At 44.9% G+C, this 24,555-nt stretch overlaps 1 protein-coding gene across 3 annotated transcripts in view; it reads right to left on the bottom strand.

Annotated features, from left to right (window-relative positions):
• IRF9 (interferon regulatory factor 9) overlaps window positions 1-24,555 on the bottom strand; it is an 87,140-nt gene that overhangs the window by 9,037 nt on the left and 53,548 nt on the right. The gene's annotated exons all lie outside the window — the stretch shown is intronic.

The following is a 24,555-nucleotide window of genomic DNA, read 5'->3' as shown; positions in this document are numbered from 1 at the left end:
GCTGCCATTCCTGAGCAAGCTCGGCACTGCTGGTAGTCCGATCCCACAGCTGAAACAGTTTTAAGATACGGTCCTGGCGCTTGCTGGTCTTTCTTGGGCGCCCTGGAGCCTTTTTGACAACAATGGAAGCTTTCTCCTTGAAGTTCTTGATGATGCGATAGCTTGTTGACTGAGGTGCAATCTTTGTAGCTGCGATACTCTTCCCTGTTAGGCCATTTTTGTGCAGTGCAATGATGGCTGCACATGTTTCTTTAGAGATAACCATGGTTAACTGAAGAGAAACAATGATACCAAGCACCAGCCTCCTTTTAAAGTGTCCAGTAATGTCATTCTTACTTAATCATGACTGATTGATCGCCAGCCCTGTCCTCATCAACACCCAAAAGAAAAAAGTGGTTCCAGCTTCAATAAAATCATGACATTTTTAATCCAACATGTTAAAATGGAGAAAACTCCTGGGACAACACCATAGCACATGCGAGGTAAGTGACGCGTTTCGACCGACACAGCGGTATTTGTCACAGCAACACCCACACCAGTGTTAATGGATCAATCACTAAAACGATGTTAGCTGCTCCTTTTAAGGCAGGACTGCAATGATGTTGAAATGTGTTTTGGGGCTTAAAGTTCATTTTCTGGACAAATATTGACTTTGCAAGTACAGTAATTGCTGTTAAGCTGATCACTCTGACATTCAGGAGTATATGCAAATTGCCATTAGAAAAAATGAAGCAGTAGACTTTGGAAAAATTAATATTTGTCTCATTCTCAAAACTTTTGGCCATGACTGTGTATATATATATATATATATATATATATATATATATATATATATATATATATATTTACACACACAACTTTTTCAAATACAGTGTTAGGGCTGGCGGAACGCACCGAGTAAATATAGAGATGTTATTTGGTGCGTTCGCAGCCTGGGGTCCACCGTGCAGGAAAAGAACCTGCTGCTGGCAAACGGCGGCACAATTTGGCAGTAGAAGCGAACTCTGTTGCTTCACAGAGTCGCTATAAAGAAAGGACTGTGTCCTGTTAAACTCCATAGGAATACACAGTAACTGCTGAGCAGATAGCAGCTTGTGGTCACGCAGTCCAGGAGGCAAACATACAATCTCCTCACCGGAGGAGCCGGTATTCTAGTGGCTTATTTCAGCCGGGGCCCTGAAACCAAACACACAATCTCCTCACCGGAGGTGCCGGTATTCTAGTGGCTTATTTCAGCCGAGTCCCTGAATACACACAAGCGTGACCACACTGGCGCAAAACTCATGTCATGCATTGATACTAGCGCCGTGCGGCCATGCGAACCTTCTATAGCTGCAGCACGTACAGGACCTTCCTAGAAGGACCAATGAGAGGCTGCCACAGACCCTGAGGAACTACAGGACCTTCCTGGAGAACCAATGGGTCTTGCTGCAGTATCTAAGCATGTGACCCTCGATCTCCAATGAGAGATCTTACCCTGGGCATGCTCAGAAGGGGAAAAGCAGGACTTAGCCCCAAAAGCATCTGCTCGCCGCTGCCCAACACTGGCTTCAATGGCAGAAGCTGGAAAAGCAGCAGTAACCCTTTGCACAGAATCAGAATGAGCGAGACGCTGGGACCGACGTCTCCGCTGAGCAGGCTCCACTGCGGCAGGAGAAGAATGGGAGACCGCAGCGGAGATGGCCCGAGATTGCCCCTGTGCAGAGGCGGGAACTCGACCCCTAACACACAGCTCCAGCAATACCTTTACATGGCCAGTCCTTTCCTTTGTTACTAAGAAATCTGTATTTGAATTGATGTGCAAATTAGGCTGTAGATCTGAAGTCTCCGTCATTCCAGCTCTATTCTCACCATACAGCACTGCCTCCTCCTCCTGTAGCCTCAATGCAGTGCGACATCATGCAAAGGTGCTATTAGTCAAGCAGGAGGAAGAGGAACTGGGCAGGGAATAGAGCTGGAGTGACAAAGGCTTCAGATTAACAGTCAAATTGGAATATGAATTTAAATGTGGAATTCTCAGTAATGGAGGAACAGACTGGACATGTAAAAGTATTGCTGCACGTTATAGTTTGGGGTGTGAAATCATGATGACAGATTCCTTTTAACTTGTTGCAGACTTGCCTGTGGAATTTTCTGCGCAGATTCTGCATTTCTTGGCAGAAAATGCAGCTAAAAATCCATGCGGATTTGTATGCATTTTTGTAAGGTAAATAAAGATCCATTATTTTAAAAAAACCAAAAAAACTGTGATGTCATTTCTTGTCCAACCTCTTCATTTACATACTCCATTGAAGAATAATGTTTACACACACAGATAGATCGTTAGATCGATCTATCTATAGATATATCTCTCTACAGATATATTATCTACACTATACATAAATACTGCTCAAAAAAATAAAGGGAACACTAAAATCCCACATCCTAGATATCACTGAATGAAATATTCCAGTTGTAAATCTAATATTCCACGGAGGTCTGGAGTTGGAACGATGCTCAAAATCAAAATGGAAATTTAAGTTACAGGCATTTTTAGGTTTTATTGTTCTCAACACATTCCACTATGTAACGAATAAAGATTTACAACTGGAATATTTCGTTCAGTAATATCAAGGATGTGGATTTTAGTGTTCCCTTTATTTTTTTGAGCAGTGTATATCTATAAACTGGAGGTCATTTTGCAGGGCTCTGGCAGTACTTCTCCTGTTCCTCCTTGCACAAAGACTGAGGTAGCGGTCCTGCTGCTGGGTTGTTGCCCTTCTATGGCCCCCTCCACATCTCCTGGTGTACTGGCCTGTCTTCTGGTAGCGTCTCCAGCCTCTGGACACTATGCTGACAGACACAGCAAACCTTCTTGCCACAGCTCGATGTCCCATCCTTCTCTACCTGAGCTACTTGTGTGGGTTGTAGAGTCCGTCTCATGCTACCACAAGTGTGAAAGCACAACCAACATTCAAAAGTGACCAAAACATCAGCCAGAAAGCATTGGTACTGAGTTGTGGTCTGTGGTCCGCACTAGTGATGAGCGAGTATACTTGTAGCACGCTCAGGTGGTCTCCGAGTATTTGTTAGTGCTCGGAGATTTAGTTTTTGTCAACGCAGCTGCATGATTTACAGGTGCTAGAAAGCTTGAATACATGTGGGGATTCCCTAGCAACCAGGCAACCCACACATGTACTCAGGCTGGCTGGCAGCCATAAATCATGCAGTTGCATTGACAAAACTAAATCTCCGAGCACTAATAAATACTCGGAGACCACCCGAGAGTGATCGCGAAAACCCGAGCAACGAGTGTACTCGCTCATCACTAGTCCCCACCTGCAGAACCACTCCTTTATTGAGTGTGTCTTGATAATTGCCAATAATTTCCATCTGTTGTCTATTCCATTTGCACAACAGCATGTGAAATTGATTGTCAAACAGTGTCTCTTCCTGAGTGGACAGTTTAATTTCACACAAGTTTGATTTACTTGGGAGTTATATTCTGTTGTTTAAGTGTTCCCTTTATTTTTTGGAGCAGTGTATATATCTATAGATGATAGATATATCTATAGAGAAATAGATATATCTATAGATAGATATATCTATAAATAGATGGATAGATATATCCATAGATAGATAGACAATACCAAGCCCGATGTTTAATAAACATAAAATGGTACATAAAGAGTTAAAGACACACACACAAAATCTGTGTTAGGCTGGGGTCACACTTGCGAGAAACTTGCACGAGTCTCGCACCTCAGTACCTTGCAATACATGCAGCCGCACACTCCGGTCCCGAGTGCTGATGTCAGTGCGAGTTTCTCGCAAGTGTGACCCCGGCCTTAAATGCAATATCTGTTTAATTTTAAAAAAAAAAAAAATGTGAAAAAAAAATGGCGTGGTTTCCCGCAAAAATTTTTGCGCTAGAGAGGGAAAGCCAGCGACTGGGGACAGATGTTTATAGCCTAGAAGGGGTTAATCCCCATGTATCTTCCCTGGCTATGAATATCAGCTCATAGCTGCATAATTAGCCTCAACTGGCTAAAATAGCCCCCCCCCCCCCCAAAAAAAAAAAAAAAGAAACACGATGTGGGGTCCCCCTATAATTTATAGCCAGAAAAGGCTATGCAGACAGCTGGGGGCTGATGTTCATAGCCTAGGAAGGGACCATGGTTATTGCCCCCCCAGCTACAAACACCAGCACACAGCCACCCCAGAAATGGCGCATCTCTAATTGCCAATTCCAGCACTTAGTCTCTCTCTTCACACTGCCTGTAGCGGTGGCATATGGGGTAATATTTGTGGGGTTGATGTCACTTTTGTATTGTAAGGTGACATCAAGCCGGCTTGGTAATGGAGAAGCATCAATAAGACACCTATTAATTACTAATCCTATAGTTGTTAGATGTTAAATAAAGACACAGCCAGAAAAGTATTTTAATGAAATAAAACACCACACAGTTTCCCATATTCATTATACTGCTAATCCATGCGACGACCTCGATCTCCTGCCAAAAAAATAAATAAGAATAAACCAACACAAATACTCCCTGTTCCAATGTAGTCCATTTAATAACGAGTGTCCCACGACGATCTCCCCTACAGAGCTGTCATATCAGGAGATGTGACTGTTCTATAGGCTTCCTGCGATACACTGACAGGAGGTAATGGCTCCTGCAGTGCAACACTGAAGAGGTTACCGGAGTTCAGGCTCTCACTTTACGGCAACGCTACGTGAGAATTTTCACACGCCAGTGTTGCCAGTGACAACATGAACTCAAGTGATCTCTCTCCTGGCGGTGGAGGGATACACCACGGAGGACTACCTTCGCTCAGTGCATGCCGGAGGGCCTTGTAGAACAGTGACATCTACCGATGTCACGGTTCTACACGGGAGATTGTCGTGGGACACTCGTTATTAAATGGATTACGGCATCGGGGACTAGGTGATTGGAGAGTATGTACTGTATGTTTTTTTTTACTATTGAACACATGCATCGTCTGATGGGACTACTGTCCCATCATCAGCAATGCTGTCACTGTCATATACATGAGAATAATGGGGATAGGGGAAAATATGTGTAAGTGGGTTAAGAGCTGGCTCAGGGATAGGAAACAAAGGGTGGTTATTAACGGAGCACACTCGGACTGGGTCGCGGTTAGCAGTGGGGTACCACAGGGGTCAGTATTGGGCCCTCTTCTTTTTAACATATTTATTAAGGACCTTGTAGGGGGCATTCAGAGCAGAATTTCAATATTTGCAGATGACACTAAACTCTGCAGGGTAATCAATACAGAGGAGGACAATTTTATATTACAGGATGATTTATGTAAACTCGAAGCTTGGGCTGACAAATGGCAAATGAGCTTTAATGGGGATAAATGTAAGGTCATGCACGTGGGTAGAAGTAATAAGATGTATAACTATGCGCTTAATTCTAAAACTCTGGGCAAAACTGTCAATGAAAAAGACCTGGGTGTATGGGTGGATGACAAACTCATGTTCAGTGGCCAGTGTCAGGCAGCTGCTACAAAGGCAAATAAAATAATGGGATGCATTAAAAGAGGCATAGATGCACATGAGGAGAACATAATTTTACCTCTATACAAGTCACTAGTTCGACCACACTTAGAATACTGTGCACAGTTCTGGTCTCCGGTGTATAAGAAAGACATAGCTGAACTAGAGCGGATGCAGAGAAGAGCGACCAAGGTTATTAGAGGACTGGGGGGTCTGCAATACCAAGATAGGTTATTACACTTGGGGCTATTTAGTTTGGAAAAACGAAGACTAAGGGGTAGGGGGCGTGTCCTAGCTGGCCATGTGAGCGGACGCAGGGAAGAGCGTTCCCGCTGCCAGAAGGACAAAGAATCCTGTTTTAACTCCGATTTTTGGGGATACTTACTAGCCTCCGGCTGGCTGAAGGTCCGGAGAGTGCAGCGGTGTGGAGCGGCGGTCCGGAGACGGCAGCGATGACCAGGAGGCGGCAGAAAGACGCTGGCACTGGCGATGCAGGAGCCGGCCAAGATGGCGCCGATGCTAGGGAGGACGCCGAGAAGGAGAACACCGCATGTCAGCGGCGCATGGAGATGGCCGCAAAGCTGCAGCAGTATGCCAGAGTGGAGACTGCTGAGGAGGCAGAACCAGGATCCGGAGCTGGAGCTGATCAGGAGGTGGAGGAAGCAGGCACAGCTGAGCAGCACGAGGTACAGAAGGGGACAGAAGGAGGCAGCATGGCGGGGGCTAGTGGGGGACCTGGAGGCATACCGCAGGGAGAGGAGCCGACTCTTAGGGATGTTATTACCCTGATCTCCTCATGCCAGCAATCCCTAAATTCCCTAGCCCAGCAGATGCAGGAAGTTAAAGGGGACACAGCACAGATTAATGCGGCCCTGCAGAAAATGGACAAACGTATAGGAGTGGTGGAGGAGAGGGTGAGCACGGCAGAAGATCACATAGTTAAACTACAAAAAGCTGAAAAGAAGTTCGCCCAAGCAATAGCCGAGCTCGCTGCTAAAAATGAGGATCTGGAAAATAGATCCAGAAGAAATAATATACGTATAGTGGGGCTGCCTGAAAAGACTGAGGGGAGAAATCCCACTGAGTTTGTTGAGAACTGGCTGCTGGAGAAGATTGGGAGCAGAGTGTTGACAAAAGTTTTTGCTGTTGAACGGGCTCATAGGGTCCCGTCGCAGCCCCCTGCCCCAGGAGCGTATCCCCGTACCATGCTTGCTAAAATACTCAATTACAGGGACAGAGACATTATCCTTAGAAAGGCTAGAGAGATGAAGGATCTAACGGCTGGAGGTCAGAAAATCGCCATTTATCCGGATTATTCCGCTGCGGTTCAGAAGCAGAGGATGAAGTTTACTGGAGTCAAGCGGCAACTGAGGGAGCTGGGAGTGCAGTACTCAGTGATGTTTCCCGCCAAGCTGAGACTGGTGGCTTTTAATAAGACCCACTTTTTCCTGACACCGGAGGACGCTACCCAGTGGCTTGACACCAATGAGAAAAAGCTGAAAGGAATGGGCGACTGACATGTCGGCGAGATTTGGCTGGAAATTGTTTTCTCTGTTGTTGGCGGAGAGTTTTGCGCTTATTAGCGTTGGTTAAAAAGTTGAGCAACTCCTGAGGGTTTTGCTGGGCCATGTTGAGGACTGGCCGGAGGAGACAGTACCGTCTACTAAATGTGGGGGAGGAGGGCTATGGCGGGTACTGTAAATTGGTTTGGTACTTTTCTTATATGTTTATATAAGTGCAATGTTAAGATATAATAAAGTGAAAGTTGGGGGAAATTATGTTTGTTATGGCAGCGGGACGCGAATGGAGAGGGTTAAGTAAGGGAGAGTGTTCGCAGTGGGCAGTGGAGCCCCACTCTTGCTGAGAGGAAGAATGCGTTACACTGGGGGGGTAGGGGGGCAAGTTGGGAGGGGGTAGGGGGGATGGGAGGGGTGGGGCAGCTCATACTTGGGAAATTGGATACTATGAGAAATGATGAGCCACATGAGGGGAGAGTATATTAAAATATTGAGTTGGAATGTGAGGGGTCTGGCGGATAAAACACGGCGGGCGGCAAGTCTACAGTATGTTCGAGAGCAGAAGGTCTCAATGATATGTCTGCTGGAGACACATTTAGTGCGGGAGAGGGTGAACGTATTGAATAGGCGCTGGATACAGAGGGCGTATCACTCTACTTTCTCGACGTACTCTAGGGGTGTGTCTGTGTTGATTCCTGCGGGGGTGCAGTATGAGGAGGTGGCGGTAAAGGAAGATGTGGATGGTCAGTATGTGGTGGTGAAATGTAAAATGAATGGAATATTGATGTGTATAGCGGCAATGTATATTCCGCCCCCATACTCAAGCAAGAAGATAAGAGAGGTGCTGGAGAGGGTAAAGCGTTGGGGACCGTTACCATTACTAATTATTGGCGATCTTAATAATATATGTGATGACTTTTGGGATAAGAACAAAAACCCCCAGAATAGGACGGTGGGACATATCACTACGTTTGGGACCTATGTCGGGGAAGTGGGCCTGATTGATTTATGGAGAGTTAGGCATATCGGGGAGAGGGGGTACTCATGCTACTCGCCAGCTCATGGTACTTTGTCTAGGATTGATCTGGCACTGGGTAACCGTTTACTGGATACGATGGTAAGGGATGTGAGATATTTGCCTAGGGCTCTCTCTGACCATAGTCCAGTTGAAGTGGAATTTCGGCCGGTGGGGACACGGACCGGGAGCAGGAGGGAGTGGAAAATTCACCCTAATTGGCTACACAATATAGACTTGGATAAGATTAAGAAGGAGTTGGTGGAATTTTTTGAGATAAATGAGGGAAGTGTAGACATGCTTACTGTGTGGGAAGTCATGAAAGCGTACTTGAGAGGGTTGTTGTTCAGGGATATTAGTAGGTGTAAGCGGAAATCGAGAGAGGCAGAGAGGTTGGCGATTGATGGGCTGAGGGTGGCGGAGGATGAGATGGTAATAACGGATACTCTGGAGGCTGGGAGGAAGTTAAAGGTAGCTCAGAGTCAGTTAGAGGCGGTTTTGCTGAGTAAGGCTGAAAGGAAGAGGGAATTCATGAATCTGGCCTATTACCAGGAGGGTGAATCGGTGGGTCATTTGCTATCGCTGGTGGCGTCTGCCCAGAGAAATACTTCCTTTGTTCATTCTCTGGTGTCTGGGAGCGGTATTGCTGTCTCTGAGACTTCAGAGATTTTGGAGATTTTTGCAGATTTTTATGCAGACTTATACTCCTCTCGGGTAGATGGGTCAATGGAGGACACGGTGGCGTTCCTTGAGGAGTTGGAGCTCCCAAGGCTGAGTGACATGGATAGAGAGGATTTGGAGGCTCCCATTACGGAGGAGGAATTGGGACGGGCATTGCAGTCGATGGCTAATGGGAAGGCGCCTGGCGTGGACGGATTTCCTGACGAAATTTATAAAAACTTGGGGGAAGTGTTGATCCCTAAATTGAAGGCGGTCCTGGAGGAGGCTAGGAATGGTGGAAGGCTACCGGCATTTATGCGGGAGGCCACAATAGTGGTGATTCCTAAGGAGGGGAAAGACCCGGCACAGCCGGACTCATATCGGCCAATTACTTTGCTTACTATAGACGTTAAACTCCTGGCTAAGGTGTTGGCGATGAGGTTGACAAGTGTTATTTCCGGCCTGGTACACTCAGATCAGTCTGGCTTTATGCCTGATAGATCAACTGCGATCAACTTACGAAGGCTGTATATGAACTTGCAACTCAGATCCGATAACTATGGCCAGAGAGTTATTGCATCTTTAGACGCTCACAAGGCATTCGATAGTGTGGAGTGGGGGTATCTCTGGCAGGTGTTGCGAAGAATGGGGTTTGGACCGCAGTTCATATCCTAAATTCAACTAATGTACTCGATGCCAATGGCCAGGGTTAGGGTGAACGGGGAGTTGTCACGGACCATAGAATTGGCTAGAGGGACGAGACAGGGGTGTCCGTTATTTCCCCTTTTGTTTGCTCTGGCTGTGGAACCCCTGGCTGCTACGCTTCGACGGTCTGATGAGATGACGGGGTTTAAATATGGGATGATTGAAGAAAGGGTGGCGCTGTATGCGGATGACATTTTGTTATTTCTGGCTGATCCAGTTGCATCCTTGGAGGGAGCCATTGGGATTATTGAACGATTCGGATCAGTGTCGGGGCTTAGGATAAATTGGAGTAAGTCTATCTTGTTTAAGGTGGACGACATGGGTGGGGAACCACTGGAGGATGGGCGACTGGAGGTGACGAGTAAATTTAAGTATCTTGGAATATGGGTATCTATGCCGGTCACTGACTATATACATAAGAATCTGACTCCAATCTTAGGTGTCCTTAAGGCAAAAGCGGATGCTTGGCTTAAGCTGCATCTATCTGTGGTAGGTAGGGTGAATCTTATCAAAATGATTCTGATGCCGAAAATATTGTATATTCTCCACAATGCGCCAGTTTGGATACCACGCGGGAAATTTAGACAGATCAACTCTCTGTTTAGGAATTTGATATGGGGGAGACAGCATCCGCGTATCAGACTGGAGACACTTCAGCGACCTAAGGATGATGGGGGCCTGGCATTGCCTAACCCTGAATTGTATTTTCTTGCAGCCCAGAGTCAACATTTAAAGGGCTGGGCGCATGAAGGGTCAACTGGAGCGGTACAGCGGTTGATGGAAGTGGTGACAAAAAGAAGGCCAGTGGTACAATGTTTGGAGGATGGATCCCTGGAGATTTTGGGGAAGTTACATCCGACTGTGCTGTTGATACGCAAGCTGTGGAGTAGATTAAGGCATATACGTGGGATCACGGACTTGACTAGATACTCGCCGCTATGGCATAACAACAATCTGAAGGAATTTGAGGCACTGGGGGTACTGACAGAGTGGCTGGGCAAAGGGATTCAGTATGTGTATCAAATAATTGAGCAAGGTGAACTGAAATCATTTTCCCAATTGCAGGCGGAATTTGGTCTTGGGACTGCAGGGGAGTATCAGTATTTGCGGATGAGGCATGCATTTGGAGCTTAGAGTAGGGACGGAGGTATTAGGATTCAAAGGGATATAGTACTGGAGTATGTGTGTAATGACGGGACGACTGGAGGGGTCATATCCACTCTGTATAAAGATTTGTTGCACACTTTCCTATTGGGGTTTCCAATAATGGTGAGAGCTAAATGGAAAAGGGATCTGGGTCCAATGGATAACGAGACTTGGGAGTCGGTATTAGAATGGGTCACAAGACTGTCGCTGAGTGAACCGTATAGACTTTCACAGCTTTATGTGATACACAGAGTCTATAAGTCTCCGATGGTGCTATACAAGGCAGGATTGCGTAATGACTCTGAATGTCCGAGGTGTATATCTACGGATGCTGATATTTTTCATATGATGTGGACATGTCCGAGGTTGGCTGCCTTCTGGGTGGTAGTTTTGAGTCGTATGGAAGGTGCGTATGGATGTAAGGTGCCAAGGGATCCAATTGTGTGCTTGTTGGGATGCGTGGATGAGATTGGAGTAGATAAATACCTAAAGATAGCTATAGCCAGATTGTTGTATATGGCTAGGAAGGTAATAGCTCGAAACTGGATCAGGGAAGAGCTGCCGTCAAGAGGAGAGTTCCTCCAGTATGTGAAACAGGGCCTGACACTGGAAAAGGGGATTTATAAGAAGAGAGGGAAAATTGAAACGTTCAATAAATTATGGTCTTCATGGATGGCTATGGGATAGTAATGTAAAGTGTGGCTTATACGATCGGTTGAGGGATTGGATATTCTATTGTCTTAATGATGGAAGTAATTAGCAAGGTGAGCTGCTTTGTGGGGGGGGGGGGGGCGAGGGGTCTTGGGATCGAAGGGGGTTGTTTGAAGAGGGAGGGGGGGAAAACTTTGTATTGAGAATGTGAATGTAACATGTTAATTACTTTGTTATTCTTAATAAAAATCTATTTGAACAAAAAAGAAAAAAAAAAAACGAAGACTAAGGGGTGATCTTATTTTAATGTATAAATATATGCGGGGACAGTACAAAGACCTTTCTGATGATCTTTTTAATCATGGACCTGAGACAGGGACAAGGGGGCATCCTCTACGTCTGGAGGAAAGAAGGTTTAAGCATAATAACAGACGCGGGTTCTTTACTGTAAGAGCAGTGAGACTATGGAACTCTCTGCCGTATGATGTTTTAATGAGTGATTCATTACTTAAATTTAAGAGGGGATTGGATACCTTTCTTGAAAAGTATAATGTTGCAGGGTATATATACTAGGATTCCTTGATAGGGCGTTGATCCAGGGAACTAGTCCGATTGCCGTATGTGGAGTCGGGAAGGAATTTTTTTCCCCAAAGTGGAGCTCACTATTTGCCACATGTGTTTTTTTTTTTACTTTTCTCTGGATCAACATGTTGGGGCATGTTAGGTTAGGCTATGGGTTGAACTAGATGGTAAAAGTCTTCCGTCAAGCTTAATAACTATGTTACTATGTTACTATATGTGACAGCATTCATAGCCAGATGGGAGCAGTAGTCCCATCAGACGATGCCCGGCTACACAGACCCGCACACACCAGCACACACAGGGACACACGCAAACACACAGACACCCGCACATACGCAGACCCCCGCAGATAGACACGCACATCTTCTCCACACGCACATAGTCTCCGCCCACACTCTTCCTCTCGATCTGCAGCATTTCTCGCATGCAACTCCGCAGCAAAACGGCAGATCTTTTTAAACCTGTGGTTTTGCTGCGGATTTGACTGAATCAATGGAAGTCAATGCTTGCAGAAACGCTGCAGACCCGCAAAAAGAATGGGCATGCTGCGGAACATAAAACGCTGCAAATCCGCGCTTTTTTTTTTTCAGCAGAATGTGCACACCAATTCTCAATTTCCCATTGACTAACATTGCTTGTGCACTACACTGCGGATTTGATTAAAAAACGCAGCGGAAACGCATCTAAATCCGCAACGTGTGTACATACATAGCCAAAAGCTTTAGAAGAAAAGGTTATGTAATTTTGAAATTGTGAATAAGAGAAGTTAACCAAGTCATATGGAGGCGTCTCGTCTATTCAGAAAAATGCTCCAGTCCACAAGTCTCAGAATTCTCTGTAAAACTCAAAGAAATCGGCTTTGAAATTGTCGATTTTCTTGATTTGGCCCAATCTAATCATCTCTTTCCGAAACAATAATTGAAAGGATGAACATTTACAACAAGATTGTAAATGATGCTGCAATTATGGTTTGCAGAACAGAATAACATATTATTTGTAAAGGATTAGAATTACCATTTAAGAGATGCATTAAGGCTATGTGCACACGTTGCGGAAAATTTCTGCGGCAATTCTGCAAGTCCCTGCTGCGGGTATAACGCATGCAGAATTGCGTATTCCCGCTAAACACTAGCGTTTTGCAAGCGATTTGTAGCATCGATTGGAAAACTGATTGACAGGTTGGTCACACTTGTCAAACATAGTCAAACTTTTTACTATTGATACTGCCCATGCAGCATCAATAGTAAAAGATATGTTTAAAATAATTTAAAAGAAATAGAAAATCATGATATTCTCACCTTCCGGCGGCCCCTGCAGCCTTCCCGCTCCTCGCGATGCTCCCGTTCCCAGTGAGGCTTTGCAACAATGATACCAGACGACGTAGCATCATGCGAGACAGCTACATCATCGAAGGGCATTGTCGCAAAGCATCACTGGGAACGGGAGTGTCGCGAGGAGCGGGAAGGCTGCGGGGGCCACCGGAAGGTGAGAATAAAACTGTTTTGTTTTTTTTACAGGTATATGGTTCCCAGGGCCTGGAGGAGAGGAGACTCTCCTCCAGGCCCTGGGAACCATATACCCTGTGGGTACCATCCGCAGATGATCCGCTTACTTCCCGCATGGTGGGCATAGCCCCATGCGGGAAGCAAGCAGATCAATGCATTCCTATGTGTGCGGAATTGCCGTGATTCCGTACAAAGAATGAGCATGCTGCGTATTTTTCCGTGATGTGATTCTGCTGTGGAAAAATACGCAGCATTAGCACAGCGGAATCCCATTGAATTCAATGGGCTGTGTTGTGCATGTGGTTTCGCAGCGTTTTTTGCCACGATTTCGTGGTGAAAAAACTCAGCAAAAACGCATACAATCTGCAACGTTTGCACATTGCCTTAATGTATAGGGATCAAATATATTCAGTATATATAATCTGTTTCAAAGAAGAGCATAACAAAATGAAGAAAAAAGAACATTGCATACAAGTCTTAAGAATAAAGGGCATTGGGAGAAGGATCACAGTTCCTCAGGTTTGCTATTCACGTTTTAAGGAAAAAGTGAAGTGTTTTACAGTGTTATTGTTTAACTAAATGGAGGCCTGATGCTATTGCATCGGGAGGGCGGTAATGTCACGATGGGGGCAGGTTTTGCAGCCTTGAGAATCTCTCCCCCCTATGTGCTCACCCACCTATCCACTCTCCCTTTCCCCATGTGCTGACTTCTACAGTCTGTGCTCTCTTTTTTGACCTGTCTACCCCATGTGCTATCCCTCTTGTCTGCGGTCTCTCTCCTTCCTGTGCTGTGTTCTCCCCTCATCTGCTGTCCCGTTTGAGCTGTCTCCCCCTGTGCTCTGTCTCTCTCACCCCTGTGCGCTTTCTCTCTCCCCAATCTGCTGTTTTCTCCTCTCATGTCATCTCTTCTTGTACCCCCTGGGGTTGGCTCATGCTCAGATTCAGATCTCGTCTCCCGAGACCTCGGGACGAGATCTGAATCAACATACGCCACCCCCAGCGGCCATTTTCCCAGACGCCACCGCATCGCAGCAATGGAGCTGCCGGGGCCTCAAATGAGGAAATGCCGGTGGAGCCTCAATGCTGCGCAAAGATACGCCGCCGCCTCCCCCCAGCACAGAGCCCCCACACGGCACAAAGAGGAGCCCCCACACAGACACCATGCTGCACAAAGAGGAGCTGCCGCCGCCGCCCCCCAGCACAGAGAGCATTGCTGCCACAAAGAGGTAATAGGGGAATATTCCACTTACTCCTTCCCTGTAAGACGCCCCCTCACTTCGTCATCGGGACCCCTCCCCCCACCCACTATATCAACATTGGCAATGGTCCGCACTCGCCCTATAAGACGACACCCGGCATGTCATTTCTATTTCTCTCTCTCTCTCTTCTATGTCTCTATCATCGATGTACCTCATATGTATCTATCATCTATCAATGTTTGACATATGCATCTATCATCTATGTATCTCATATCCATCTACTTATCTATTTATGTCTATATCTATCTATCTCTATGGACCACACCCTGAGGTGGAGATATGGTGAACAGCCATCCCGCCCATCTCTTTAGCTGTTCACAAAAAACCCAGCCCTGTTAGGCTATGTGCACACGTTCAGGATTTCTCGCAGAAAATTCCTGAGAAAAAAAACGGACATTTTCTGCAAGAAATCTGCAAGAAAACCGCATGCGTTTTTGCCGCGATTTTGCTGCGTTTTTTTCTGGACACTCCCCAATGCATATTGTAGTGGGAAATCCGCAAAAAAAAAAAAAGGCAAAATTTATGAACATTCGCGGAAAAAAACGCATCATGTGCACAAAACATGTGGAATTCATTCTAAATGATGGGATGCTTATTGTATGCGTTTTTTTTTTTTTGCGGTTTTATAGCGTATTTATCGGGAAAAACTGCGAAGAAACTGCAACGTGTGCACACAGCCTTAAAGTTAATTTAAGTCTCTCAGCACCTGTGACACTGGAGCATTAAAACCGGGTTCACATCATTAACCCCTTTACCCCCAAGGGTGGTTTGCACGTTAATGACCGGGCCAATTTTTACAATTCTGACCACTGTCCCTTTGTGAGGTTATAACTCTGGAACGCTTCAACGGATCCCAGTGATTCTGACATTGTTTTCTCGTGACATATTGTACTTCATGACAATGGTAAAATTTCTTTGATATTACCTGCGTTTATTTGTGGAAAAAACGGAAATATGGTGAAAATTTTGAAAATTTCGCAATTTTCCAACTTTGAATTTTTATGCAATTAAATCACAGAGATATGTCACACAAAATACTTAATAAGTAACATTTCCCACATGTCTACTTTACATCAGCACAATTTTGGAACCAAAATTTTTTTTTGTTAGGGAGTTATAAGGGTTAAAAGTTGACCAGCAATTTCTCATTTCTACAACACCATTTTATTTTAGGGACCACATCTCATTTGAAGTCATTTTGAGGGGTCTATATGATAGAAAATACCCAAGTGTGACACCATTCTAAAAACTACACCCCTCAAGGTGCTCAAAACCATATTCAAGAAGTTTATTTACCCTTCTGGTGCTTCACAGGAATTTTTTGAATGTTTATTTAACTTTTTTTCACAAAAAGTTTAATTCAGCTCCAATTTGTTTAATTTTACCAAGGGTAACAGGAGAAAATAGACCCCAAACATTGTTGTACAATTTGTCCTGAGCACGACAATACCCCACATGTGGGGGTAAACCACTGTTTGGGCGGATGGGAGAGCTCGGAAGCGAAGGAGCGCCATTTGACTTTTCAATGCAAAATTGACAGGAATTGAGATGGGACGCCATGTTGCGTTTGGAGAGCCCCTGATGTGCCTAAACATTGAAACCCCCCACAAGTGACACCATTTTGGAAATTAGACCCCTTAAGGAACTTATCTAGATGTGTGGTGAGCACTTTGACCCACCAAGTGCTTCACAGAAGTTTATAATGTAGAACCGTAAAAATAAAAAATCATATTTTTTCACAAAAATTAACTTTCCGCCCCCAATTTTTTATTTTCCCAAGGGTAAGAGAAGAAATTGGACCCCAAAAGTTGTTGTACAATTTGTCCTGAGTACGCTGATACCCCATATGTGGGGGTAAACCACTGTTTGGGCGGATGGGAGAGCTCGGAAGGGAAGGAGCGCCGTTTGACTTTTCAATGCAAAATTGACAGGAATTGAGATGGGACGCCATGTTGCGTTTGGAGAGCCACTGATGTGCCTAAACATTGAAACCCCCCACAAGTGACACCATTTTGGAAAGTAGACCCCCTAAGGAACTTATCTAGATGTGTGGTGAGCACTTTGACCCACCAAGTGCTTCACAGAAGTTTATAATGCAGAGCCGTAAAAATAAAACAAAAAAGTTTTCCCACAAAAACTATTTTTTTTAGCCCCCAGTTTTGTATTTTCCCGAGGGTAACAGGAGAAAGTGGACCCCAAAATTTGTTGCCCAATTTGTCCTGAGTGCGATGATACACCATATGTGGGGGAAACCACTGTTTGGGCGCATGGGAGGGTTCGGAAGGGAAGGAGTGCCATTTGAATGCAGACTTAGATGGAATGGTCTGCAGGTGTCACATTGCGTTTGCAGAGCCCCTAATGTACCTAAACAGTAGAAACCCCCCACAAGTGACACCATTTTGGAAAGTAGACCCCCTAAGGAACTTATCTACATGTGTGGTGAGCACTTTGACCCACCAAGGGCTTCACAGAAGTTTATAATGGAGAGCCGTAAAAATAAAACAAAAATTTTTTCCCACATAAATTATTTTTTAGCCCCCAGTTTTGTATTTTCCCGAGGGTAACAGGAGAAATTGGACCCCAAAATTTGTTGTCCAATTTGTTCTGAGTGCGCTGATACCCCATATGTGGGGGGGGAACCACTGTTTGGGCGCATGGAAGGGCTCGGAAGGGAAGGAGCTCCATTTGGAATGCAGGCTTAGATGGAATGGTCTGCAGGTGTCACATTGCATTTGCAGAGCCCCTAATGTACCGAAACAGTAGAAACCCCCCACAAGTGACACCATTTTGGAAACTAGACCCCCTAAGGAACTCATCTAGATGTGTTGTGAGAGCTTTGAACCCCCAAGTGTTTCACTACAGTTTGTAACGCAGAGCCGTGAAAATTGAAAAAAAAAAATCTTTCCCCCAAAAATTATTTTTTAGCCCCCAGTTTTGTATTTTCCCGAGGGTAAGAGGAGAAATTTGAGCCCAAAAGTTGTTGTCCAATTTGTCCTGAGTACGCTGATACCCCATATGTTGGGGGGAACCACAGTTTGGGCGCATGGGAGGGCTCGGAAGGGAAGGAGTGCCATTTGGAATGCAGACTTAGATGGAATGGTCTGCAGGCGTCACATTGCGTTTGCAGAACCCCTAATGTACCTAAACAGTAGAAATCCCCCACATGTGACCCCATATTGGAAACTAGACCCCCATGGAACTTATCTAGATGTGTTGTGAGAACTTTGAACCCCCAAGTGTTTCACTACAGTTTATAACGCAGAGCCGTGAAAATAAAAAATCTTTTTTTTTCCCACAAAAATTATTTTTTAGCCCCCAGTTTTGTATTTTCCCAAGGGTAACAGGAGAAATTGGACCCCAAAAGTTGTTGTCCTATTTGTCCTGAGTACGCTGATACCCCATATGTTGGGGTAAACCCCTGTTTGGGCACACGGGAGAGCTCGGAAGGGAAGGAGCACTGTTTTACTTTTTCAACGCAGAATTGGCTGGAATTGAGATCGGACGCCATGTCGCGTTTGGAGAGCCCCTGATGTGCCTAAACAGTGGAAACCCCCCAATTATAACTGAAACCCTAATCCAAACACACCCCTAACCCTAATCCCAACAGTAACCCTAACCACACCTCTAACCCTGACACACACCTAACCCTAATCCCAACCCTATTCCCAACTGTAAATGTAATCTAAACCCTAACCGTAACTTTAGCCCCAACCCTAACTGTAGCCTTAACCCTAGCCCCAACCCTAACTTTAGCCCCAACCCAAACTGTAGCCCTAACCCTAGCCCTAACCATAGCCCTAACCCTAACTTTAGCCCCAACCTTAACTGTAGCCTTAACCCTAGCCCTAACCATAGCCCTAACCCTAGCCCTAACCGTAGCCCTAACCCTAGCCCTAACCCTAACCCTAGCCCAAACCCTAACCCTAGCCCTAACCCTAGCCCTAACCCTAATGGAAAAATGGAAATAAATACATTTTTTTAATTTTTCCCTAACTAAGGGGGTGATGAAGGGGGGTTTGATTTACTTTTATAGCGGGTTTTTTAGCGGATTTTTATGATTGGCAGCCGTCACACACTGAAAGACGCTTTTTATTGCAAAAAATATTTTTTGCGTTACCACATTTTGAGAGCTATAATTTTTCCATATTTTGGTTCACAGAGTCATGCGAGGTCTTGTTTTTTGCGGGACGAGTTGACGTTTTTATTGGTAACATTTTCGGGCACGTTACATTTTTTGATCGCTTTTTATTCCGATTTTTGCGAGGCAGAATGACCAAAAACCAGCTATTCATGAATTTCTTTTGGGGGAGGCGTTTATACCGTTCCGGTAAAATTGATAAAGCAGTTTTATTCTTCGGGTCAGTACGATTACAGCGACACCTCATTTATATCATTTTTTTTATGTTTTGGCGCTTTTATATGATAAAAACTATTTTATAGAAAAAATAATTATTTTTGCATCGCTTTATTCTCAGGACTATAACTTTTTTTTTGTTGCTGATGATGCTGTATGGCGGCTCGTTTTTTGCGGGACAAGATGACGCTTTCAGCGGTATCATGGTTATTTATATCTATCTTTTTGATCGCGTGTTATTCCACTTTTTGTTCGGCGGTATGATAATAAAGCGTTGTTTTTTGCCTCGTTTTTTTTTTTTCTTACGGTGTTTACTGAAGGGGTTAACTAGTGGGCCAGTTTTATAGGTCGGGTCGTTACGGACGCGGCGATACTAAATGTGTACTTTTATTGTTTTTTTTTTTTTTTTATTTAGATAAAGAAATGTATTTAGGGGAATAATATTTTTTTTTTTTTTTCATTATTTAGGAATATTTTTTTTTATTTTTTTTTTTACACATTTTGAAAAATTTTTTTTTACTTTTTTACATTGTCCCAGGGGGGAACATCACAGATCAGTGATCTGACAGTGTGCACAGCACTCTGTCAGATCACTGATCTGACATGCAGCGCTGCAGCCTTCACAGTGCCTGCTCTAAGCAGGCTCTGTGAAGCCACCTCCCTCCCTGCAGGACCCGGATCCGCGGCCATCTTGGATCCGGGGCTGGAGGAAGCAGGGAGGGAGGCGAGACCCTCGCAGCAACGCGATCACATCGCGTTGCTGCGGGGGGCTCAGGGAAGCCCGCAGGGAGCCCCCTCCCTGCGGGAAGCTTCCCTATACCGCCGGCACATCGCGATCATCTTTGATCACGGTGTGCCAGGGGTTAATGTGCCGGGGGCGGTCCGTGACCGCTCCTGGCACATAGTGCCGGATGTCAGCTGCGATAAACAGCTGACACCCGGCCGCGATTGGCGGCGCTCCCCCCGTGAGCGCCGCCGATCGCGCTGGACGTACTATCCCGTCCGTGGTCATGCGGGCCCACCTCACCTCGACGGGATAGTACGTCCCATGTCAGAAAGGGGTTAAGATTTACAAACTGGATGACACATATCTCCCCTGTGATCACCTTACAATATTAAATCTGTCTATATATCACACAATCTACCTATCTATATCTATCTTATAGCTATGAAACATCTATCTATGTGTATATGCATCTATCTATTCACCTATGTCTGTCAAATGTATGTATATTAAAATAGCTATGTATTTATTATACTATCAATGTATGTCTATGATATTTATCCATCATCTACCTATAAATCATACACGGTATCTATTAATCATATTACAAATTAAATAGATTAATTTAAAATATTTTTTATAAACATTCCTTGTAACAACGTTATCACTATTACATAACAACATTCCTTGAAGTGGTGTATTAACCACTTTCTGACATTAGACGTACTATCCCGTCGAGGTGGGGTGGGCCCCTATGACCACCGACCAAATAGTACGTCATACGCGATCGGCCGCACTCACGGGGGAGCGCGGCCGATCGCGGCCGGGTGCCAGCTGCCTATCGCAGCTGACATCCGGCACTATGTGCCAGGAGCGGTCACGGACCGCTCCCGGCACATTAACCCCCAGCACACTGCGATGTGCCGGTGGTACAGGGAAGCATCGCGCAGGGAGGGGGCTCCCTGCGGGCTTCCCTGAGCCCCCCCGCAGCAATGCGATGTGATCGCGTTGCTGCGAGGGTCTCCCTACCTTCCTCCCTGTAGCAGGCCCGGATCCAAGATGGCCGCGGCATCCGGGTCCTGCAGGGAGAGAGGTGGCTTCACAGAGCCTGCTCAGAGCAGGCACTGTGAAGCCTGCTGTGCTCTGAGACAGATCGGTGATCTGACATAGTGCTGTGCAAACTGTCAGATCACCGATCTGTGATGTTCCCCCCCGGGACAAAGTAAAAAAATTTTTTTCCAAATGTATAAAAAAAAAAAAAAAAAATCCTAAATAATGAAAAAAAAAATTATTATTCCCATAAATACATTTCTTTATCTAAATAAAAAAAACAAGAAAACTATAAAAGTACACATATTTAGTATCGCCGCGTCCGTAATGGCCCGACCTATAAAACTGGCCCACTAGTTAACCCCTTCAGTAAACACCGTAAGAAAAAAAAAAAAAAACGAGGCAAAAAACACTATTATCCTACCTCCAAACAAAAAGTGGAAAAACACGCGATCAAAAAGACAGATATAAATAACCATGGTACCGCTGAAAACGTCATCTTGTCCCGCAAAAAACGAGCCGCCATACAGCATCATCAGCAAAAAAGTAAAAAAAGTTATAGTCCTGAGAATAAAGCGATGCAAAAATAATTATTTTTTCTATAAAGTAGTTTCAAAACACACAAAAAAAATGATATAAATGAGGTGTCGCTGTAATCGTACTGCCAAACGCGGAACGGTATAAACGCCTCCCCCAAAAGAAATTCATGAATAGCTGGTTTTTGGTCATTCTGCCTCACAAAAATCGGAATAAAAAGCGATCAAAAAATGTCATGTGCCCGAAAAGGTTACCAATAAAAATGTCAACTCGTCCCACAAAAAACAAGACCTCACATGACTCTGTGGACCAAAATATGGAAAAATTATACCTCTCAAAATGTGGTAACGCAAAAAATATTTTTTGCAATAAAAAGCGTCTTTCAGTGTGTGGCGGCTGCCAATCATAAAAATCCGCTAAAAAACCCGCTATAAAAGTAAATCAAACCCCCCTTCATCACCCCCTTAGTTAGGGAAAAATTTAAAAAATGTATTTATTTCCATTTTCGCCTTAAGGGCTAGGGTTAGAGCTAGGGCTAGGGTTAAGGCTACAGTTAGGGTTGGGGCTAAAGTTGGGGTTAGGGTTGAGATTACATTTACAGTTGGGAATAGGGTTGGGATTAGGGTTAGGGGTGTGTCAGGGTTAGAGGTGTGGTTAGGGTTACTGTTGGGATTAGGGTTAGGGGTGTGTTTGGATTAGGGTTTCAGTTATAATTGGGGGGTTTCCACTGTTTAGGCACATCAGGGGCTCTCCAAACGCGATATGGCGTCCGATCTCAATTCCAGCCAATTCTTCGTTGAAAAAGTAAAACAGTGCTCCTTCCCTTTCGAGCTCTCCCGTGTGCACAAACAGGGGTTTACCCCAACATATGGGGAATCAGCGTACTCAGGACAAATAGGACAACAACGTTTAAGGTCCAATTTCTCCTGTTACCCTTGGGAAAATACAAAACTGGGGGCTAAAAAATAATTTTTGTGGGAAAAAAAAAGATTTTTTATTTTCACGGCTCTGCGTTATAAACTGTAGTGAAACACTTGGGGGTTTCAAAGCTCTCACAACAAATCTAGATGAGTTTCTTAGGGGGTCTAGTTTCCAAAATGGTGTCACTTGTGGGGGGTTTCTACTGTTTAGGTACATTAGGGGCTCTGCAAACGCAATGTGACACCTGCAGACCATTCCATCTAAGTCTGCATTCCAAATGGCGCTCCTTCCCTTCTGAGCCCTCCCATGCGCCCAAACAGTGGTTCCCCCCACATATGGTGTATCATCGCACTCAGGACAAATTGGACAACAAATTTTGGGGTCCAATTTCTCCTGTTACCCTCGGGGAAAATACAAAACTGGGGGCTAAAAAAATAATTTTTGCGGGAAAAAATTTTTGTTTTATTTTTACGGCTCTGCATTATATACTTCTGTGAAGCCCTTGGTGGGTCAAAGCGCTCAAAACACATCAAGATAAGTTCCTTAGGGGGTCTACTTTCCAAAATGGTGTCACTTGTGGGGGGTTTCAATGTTTAGGCACATCAGTGGCTCTCCAAACGCAACATCTCAATTCCTGTCAATTTTGCATTGAAAAGTCAAACGGCGCTACTTCCCTTCTGAGCTCTGTCATGCGCCCAAACAGTGGTTTACCCCCACATATGGGGTATCGGTGTACTCAGGACAAATTGTAAAACAACTTTTGGGGTCCATTTTCTCCTGTTACCCTTGTAAAATAAAACAAATTGGAGCAGAAGTAAATTTTTTGTGAAAAAAAGTTAAATGTTCATTTTTATTTAAACATTCCAAAAATTCCTGTGAAGCACCAGAAGGGTTAATAAACTTCTTAAATATGATTTTGAGCACCTTGAGGGGTGCAGTTTTTAGAATGGTGTCACACTTGGGTATTTTCTATCATATAGACCCCTCAAAATGACTTCAAATGAGATGTGGTCTCTAAAAAAAAAATGGTGTTGTAAAAATTAGAAATTGCTGGTCAACTTTTAACCCTTATAACTCCCTAACAAAAAAAAATTTTGGTTCCAAAATTGTGCTGATGTAAAGTAGACATGTGGGAAATGTTACTTATTAAGTATTTTGTGTGACATATCTCTGTGATTTAATTGCATAAAAATTCAAAGTTGGAAAATTGCGAAATTTTCATAATTTTTGCCAAATTTCCGTTTTTTTCACAAATAAACGCAGGTACTATCAAAGAATTTTTACCACTATCATGAAGTACAATATGTCACGAGAAAACAGTGTCAGAATCACTGGGATCTGTTGAAGCGTTCCAGAGTTATAACCTCATAAAGGGACAGTGGTCAGAATTGTAAAAATTGGCCTGGTCATTAACGTGCAAACCACCCTTGGGGGTAAAGGGGTTAATAACTTTCACTTTGACATGGGAGCGTTTCTTCACTCTGGAGAAAGCAACGTATAACTGTCCATGTCCAAAGGCTGGTTCAGGTAAAGAAATACCCACTCGATTGAGGGTCTGCCCTTGGGATTTGTTAATAGTCATTGCGAATGCAGGTTTTACTGGAAACTGTTGTGTTCTTAAAGGGAACCTGTCACTCAGTTTTTTCAAGATGAGCTAAAAATAGCGTTAAATATGGGCAGAGCTGTGCCTTACATTAGTGCATTTTGTGAGCCTTTATTCCCCACCAATGCTGCCGAAATACATTTTGTAAAGTCGCCGTTTTGGGCTGTCACTCACGCTGGTCAGGTCATGTGGGCGTGGTGACAGCGCTGTTTCTCCCCCAGATCTCCGTTGGTGGCGTAGTGGTGTGCGCATGTCCAACTGGAGAATCCACTGCGCAGCTTGAAGGAAAAAGCGCGATCTGCGCTATTCAGTCGTTTATCAGTGGGCGCGGCCATCTTTGTGAGGCCGCGCGTGCGCACGTGGTTCTTCTCGGCTTCCCGGGGCTTCAGGAAAATGGCCGCGGGATGCTGCGCGTGCGCAGATGGCGATCGCGGCAGCCATTTTCCTACAGCCGAGATGCGAACTCGGCTTCAGGAAAATGGCCGCCGAGATCTCCATGTGCGCACGCGCGGCATCCCGCGGCCATTTTCCTGAAGCCCCGGGAAGCCGAGAAGAACCATGTGCGCACACGCAGCCTCACAAAGATGGCCGCGCCCACGATAAACGGCTGAATAACGCAGATCGCGCGTTTTCCTTCAAACTGCGCAGTGGATTCGCCAGTTGGACATGCGCACACCACTACGCCACCAACGGAGATCTGGGGGAGAAACAGCGCTGTCACCACGCCCACATGACCTGACCAGCGTGAGTGACAGCCCAAAACGGCGACTTTACAAAGGTATTTCGGCAGCATAGGTGGGGAATAAAGGCTCACAAAATA

The sequence above is a fragment of the Ranitomeya imitator genome, chromosome 1 (assembly GCF_032444005.1).
Source record: "Ranitomeya imitator isolate aRanImi1 chromosome 1, aRanImi1.pri, whole genome shotgun sequence".
Lineage (NCBI taxonomy): Eukaryota > Metazoa > Chordata > Amphibia > Anura > Dendrobatidae > Ranitomeya > Ranitomeya imitator.
The sequence above is the reverse complement of the archived record's forward strand: the minus strand, read 5'-3'. Positions and strand labels throughout refer to the sequence as shown.